This window comes from Choloepus didactylus, chromosome 23, assembly GCF_015220235.1.
Source record: "Choloepus didactylus isolate mChoDid1 chromosome 23, mChoDid1.pri, whole genome shotgun sequence".
NCBI classification, from domain to species: Eukaryota; Metazoa; Chordata; class Mammalia; order Pilosa; family Megalonychidae; genus Choloepus; species Choloepus didactylus.
In genome coordinates this window covers 31,841,099-31,847,408 of record NC_051329.1, presented here as the reverse complement: position 1 = coordinate 31,847,408, position 6,310 = coordinate 31,841,099, and positions in this window count along the sequence as shown.

Sequence of the window (6,310 nt, the reverse complement as noted above, 5' to 3'; positions counted from 1 at the left end):
GAAAACTACAAAGGGGTATCTATATAATGTGTAAGAGCAACCTCCAGAATGACCACTCAACTCTATTGTAAATCTCTCAGCCACTGAAACACTATTTGTCTCATTTCTTTTCCCTCTTTTGGTCCAAGAATCCTTTTTCAATCCCATGATGCCAGAAACAGGCTTATCTGAGGAGTCATGTCCCACATTTCCAGGGACGCTTACACCCCTAGGAGTCATATCCCACATATTGGGGAGGCTAGTGAGTTTGCCTGCAGAGTTGGCTTACAAAGAAAGGCAACACCAGAGCAGCAAAAAGAGGTTCTCTTTTGACTTTTATGACTCTTAGCATAATTATACATAGGTTTAGCTTCTCCTTTGCAGGAATACGTTTCATAAGGGCAAGCCCCAGGATTGAGGGTTTGGCCTATTATGTTGGTAGTCCCCAGTGCTTGCGAGAATTACAGGAATTCCCCAGGTGGGGAAGTTTAATATTTCCACATTTTCCCCTAATCACTCAAGAGGGCTTTACAAATGCTTTTTTATTTGCTTAAATTGCTCTGGAATGTCTCAGGGCATCACACTAACCTGTACAAACTAACAAGATCTCACACCATATTCAAGTTTCCATGTAATCATGCTGTTCAAATAAACTGACCACACAAGTTCTATTTGATAGTGTGCTACAGAAAATATAAAATTTGCACCAAATAAACATCTCTCCTTTTGGTCACATACAGAAGTTGAAGTTTTAAAACACTGCCAGTATCATCCTTTATACTTCATTCATATCTCTGATTGAAGTCTGATCTCTTTTTCAGCTTTTCTAACAGTTGCTGTATGGGGGAATACTGACTTCCATAGCTGCAGAACTCTAGTTTTGAGTCTCGGGTGTCACACAGATACCCAGAGTTCCAGGGAATTACCAAGTTATTTACAAGCAGCCCATCATTTTAGAATGTAGAAATAACTAAAAAATCAGGAACAAATATGTCTGCTGTAAGAGGTTACAATCTAGGAACCTTTACAATTAGCCTTCCCCTGATAACCTGTAATTTCAAATTCAATTCTCAGAGTTTGCACATTATATTTAGTCCATATTAGTGAGGCATTATAATATTAGCCTTTTTGTTTCTGACTTCTTTTGCTCAACATACTGTCCTCAAGTTTCACTCATCTAGTTGCATGCCTTACAACTTTCTAACCTAATGCAGCTGCTTTGTATTCCATTGTATGCATACACAACATTTCACCCTTCTGTTCATCTGTCAGTGAACCTTTAGGCCACCAAAATCCATTTGCAGATCATGAATAGTGCTGCCATAAATACCAGTATGCTTGTGTTCATTCATGTCCCTGTTTTCAGTTCTTCCCACTATATACCTAAAATCAGGGTTACAGGATCATATGGCAACACTTACTTGGCCTTCTATGGACCCACCACACTGCCCTCCAGATGGGCTGTGATATTGTAGTTCCCTACCAACAGTGAATAGGTACATCCCTCACTCCACATATTGTCCAGCATTTGTATGTTTCTGTTTATTTTTAAACAGTATTATTCATACACCATACAATCCATCCTGAGTGAACAGTCAGTGATTCCTGGTATAATCATATAGTTATGCATTCATCACCACAATGTATATAAGAACTTTTCCATTTCTTTTGCAAAGAAAGAGGAGGGGAAAAGGGAAGAATAAAAAATAAACTATAGAAGAAAATGAAAAGGAAAAACAACAATAATATGAAGAATCCCATACCTCTGCCTTATATCCCCCTCTTATTGACAGCTTTTGTATATTGTCTGTTACATTTCATGGAAGCATATTGCAATGTTACTGTTAACTATATAAAACACTTTGCATTGATTGTATTTTTCCATTTACACTCCCATTTTTAACACCTTGCAATGTTGGCAATCATTTGTTCTCCTTCATGTAAAAACATTCTTATATTTGTACATTTGATCACCATTATGATCCAATGTAGTTTTTGTGAAGTTATACAGTCCCAATCATTACCGTCTATCTTTCCTTCTGGTGTCATACATGCCACTAGCTGCCTTCTAAACCTACTCACACTGAGCTTTGTTCAGGGAACTTACATTGTGCTACCCTCTTAACATTTTATCTTTTGGATATTATATGTCCTATCTCACTTATTTTTTTTTTCTGTCTTTTTACACTTACTAATAGCCTTCATTTCTACACTCTTCTCCAAACCTCTCTCTCTTGTCTTTTCCTGTCTACCTGTAGTGCTCCCTTTAGTATTTTTGTAGAGCAGGTCTCTTGTTCACAAACTCTCTCAGTGTCTGTCTGTCTGAAAATATTTTAAACTCTTCCTCATTTTTGAAGAACAGTTTTGCTTGATATAGAATTCTTGATTTGCAGTTTTTCTCCATCAGTATCTTAAATATATTGTACCACTGACTTCTAACCTCCATGGTTTCTGCTGAGAAATCTGAATATAGACTTACTGAGCTTTCATTGAATGTGATGGATCACTTCCCTTGCTGCTTCCAGAAGTCTCTCTTTGACTTTGACATTTGACAATCTGATTAGCAAGTGTCTTCGAGTAGGACTATTTGGATCTATTCTGTTTTGGGTATGCTGTGCTTCTTGAATCTGTCATGTTATGTCTTTCATAAGAGTTTGGACATTTTTACTGATTAATTCCTCTATTATCCTTTCTGCCCTTCTTCTCTTCTCCTTCTGGGACACCAATAACACTTACATTCATGGGCTTCATGTTGTCATTCAATTCCCTGAGACCCTGCTCATGTTTTTCCACTAATTGTCCTTTTGGTTCTTTTGTGTGTAGGATTTTGGATGTTCTGTCCCATAGTTTACTAATCCCTCTGCCCCTTCAGACCTGCTGTTGCAAATCTCCACGATGTTTTTCATCTCTTCTACTGTGCCTTTCGTTCTCGTGATTTCCTCCAATTGTTTTTACAGTTTTTTTAGTTGCTTCCTCACATTCTTCCTATGTCTTCTTTATATCCCTTCATCTCTTTTGCCATGTCTTCTCTCAATTCATTGATTTGATTTTGAATTGATATAACATGTTTGTTTGAACATCTTTAGTTTTTTAAACTCGTCTATCTCCTTTGCATTGTAATTTTGTTCCTTTGACTGGGTCATGTCTTCTTTTATCCTAATGTGACTCAATTTTTTTGTTGGTGTTTAGGCATCAGGTTTCCTCCATTGATTTATTCTACAGGTCATGGTCACTCTTGCCCAGGGTTTTCTAGTTGGTTGGCTTTGTTCTCTATCTGTTCTTTGGCATTCAGTTCAAGTTTTTCTAGACGTCTAGCATATCTTCTGTTTAACTGATCAGAATTTTTCAGCTCTCATTTTGATTCTTGTCTTCCCTAGATGGGACCATTTTTATAGGAGTGTCTACCCTGATATAATCAACCACAAGCAGATTTTCCCAGACCAGACAGGTCCAGGTTTCAGGAGGAGAATGTAATCAGTATCAAATTTCCCTGAGGATGAGACTCAGCACCTTGTCAGACTTTCCTGCGAGGCCTCTAGAATCTGTGCATTTCCAGTGCTGCCCAGCTGGTGGTGCTTGTTAGACCAGAGCTCCCAACTGGCATAAAGGATGTGGTGCCTCTAATTTTCAGCAGACCACGTCCTTGCCAGAGACTGAGGGTGAGTCAGAAGCCAAGCTGAAGCTGTTTTTTTTCCGATGCCCCTGTGGTCTGAATTCACTGAAGGAGGCCACCACCACAGCTGTGCCCCACTCCCCCTTTTCTTGGGAAAGATATGCCCTTTGGAATTATTTCCTTCACTTGACTCCTTACTTTGTCTGATAGACCTACTTAACTCTACCCATGCTTGTGTCAGCGCTGATAATTGAAAATGCTGGAGGCTTTTTCTAATGAGCTACTTAGAATAGTTTACAAAATGAGAGAGAGAGAGAAAGAAAAGAAATCCGCTTTTCAGAAACAATCCACAGACCCCCAGTTTCATGAGTCAACAGCAGGAGTTGGTACCCAGCTCTGTGTATCCCTTTTCTTAGAGCACAGCCCTTTAACAGTATTGTGAACTTGGACAACTCCAAAAGCCTCTGTTTTTATTTATTTATTTTTCCTTCAGCCCCACTTCCTTTTTCTTGAAACAGACCTTAGAATTCCTCTCTTGCTTCCTCTGGGTTTATCTGTGCTTGAAGATTGTATTTAGTGTGTTAATTAAAACATGATTGGAACTTGGTTGAGCTGCCTTCCCTTGCTCCGAGTAGAGACTGTTTGTTTTACCCACAGGGAAGTCTTCCAACTTGGCTTCAGTGCCAGTGGGGAGGGTTGCCAGCCTCTGCCTTTTAGGGGTACTTTACTTATGGTTCTATGTTATGGTTTCAACAATTTCACCACTTCTAGACTGGTGTGTGATGTGTGTCCAGTCATGGAAGTCCCTCCAGTTGTTCCAGCCTATTTACTAGTTCTTCCTGGCTGTTTACTAAATGCTCTAGATCATTCAGTTCCACACCTCACTAAGCTGCCATCTTGCCCCACCCATTTCCCTCACTGTTGAGGGGAAGCTTTGCTGGATAGAGAATTGTTGGCTGGTAATTTTTCTCTCTCAGTATGTTAAATGTATTATATGACTGTCTTCTTGCGTAAGTGTTGTTGGATGAGAAATCAGCACATAGACTTATTTGCCTTCCCTGGAAGATGGTGAATCACTATTTTCTTGCTGCTTTTGGAATTTTCTCTTTCTTGGGCATTTGCATCTGATTACAATTTTTCTTGGAGAGGGTGTGTTCAGATTTATTCTGTTTTGAGTATGTTGGGCTTCTTGGATTTGCAAATTTATGTTTCTTATAAGGGTTGGGAAATTTTCATCCATTATTTCTTTGACTATGCTTCCCAGTTCTTTTCCCTTCTCTTCTGCTTCTGGGACACCCTTGATGTATATGTTTGTGCACCTCAGGTTGTCAGTCATTTTCCTGATACCCTGGTCAGATTTTTCCAATTTTCTCCATCTTTTCTTTTGACTGTGCAAATTCGACTACCCTGTCTTCTAGCTCAGTGATCCTTTCTTCTGCCTCTTCAGATATGCTGTTGTGTGTCTCTCTATATATATATATTTTTAACTTAAATTTTATATTGAGATTGTTCACATACCATACAATTATCCAAAGATCCAAAGTATACAATCAGTTGCCCACGGTACCGTCATACAGCTGTGCATCCATCACCACCATTTTTTATTCGATTTTTAGAACATTTTCATTACTCTAGAAAAGAAACAGATACAAAAGAACAAAACTCAAATCATCCCATTCCTCTAACCATCCCTCTCCATTATTGATTCATAATATTGGTATAGTACGTTTGTTCCTGTTGAAAGAAAGTTTAAATACTACTAAGTATAGTATATAGTTTGCAATAGGTATATTTTTTCCTATATGCCCCTCTCTCCTTAACTTCTAGTTATAGTGTCATATATTTGTTCTGGTTTATGAGAGAAATTTCTAGTATTTGTACAGTTAATCATGGACATTGCCAACCACAAGATTCACTGTTTTATACATTCCCATCTTTTAATTTCCAGCTTTCCTTCTGGTTGTCTACGTGACTCTGAGCTTATGCTTTCACCACATTCACACACAATTCAGCACTGTTATTCTCACAATGTGCTACCATTGCCTTTGTCCATTTTCAAACATTTAAGTTAATCCTAGTTGAACATTCTGCTCATAATAAGCAACCGCTCCCCATTCTTTAGTCTTGTGCTATATCCTGGTAACTTGTATTTTATGTCTATGAGTTTACATATTATAATTAGTTCATATCAGTGAGATCCTGCAGTATCTGTTCTAATGTGTCCATCTTATTTCACTCAATATAGTGTCCTCAAGGTTTCTTCATCAACTCATTTTTGTATAGATGGTTTTTTTCACACACCATCCATTCCATCCTAAGTAAAAAAATCTATAGTTCCCTGTATAGTCACATATTTTTGTATTCATCACCATAGCCACTATCTATGTAAGGACATCTCCATTTCTTCCCCAAAGATGAGGAAGATTCAAAAGAGGGAGAGAGACAAAAGAAAAGGAAAAGAGAAAGAAAAATATAATAGCTAGGAAGCACCAAAAGGAAGTAGAGCATTAAACTAAAGTGGAATAAAGAGTCAGACAACATCCCCAATGCCAAGAGTTCCATACCCTTCCCCCTTGCCCCCATATGCATTTAGCATTGGTCTATTGCCTTTGTTATATTGAAGGAAGCATAATACAATGTTTCTGTTAGTTATAGTTTCCAGTTTGCATTGATTGTATTTTCCCCCAATCCCACTCTATTTTTAACACCTTGCATTGT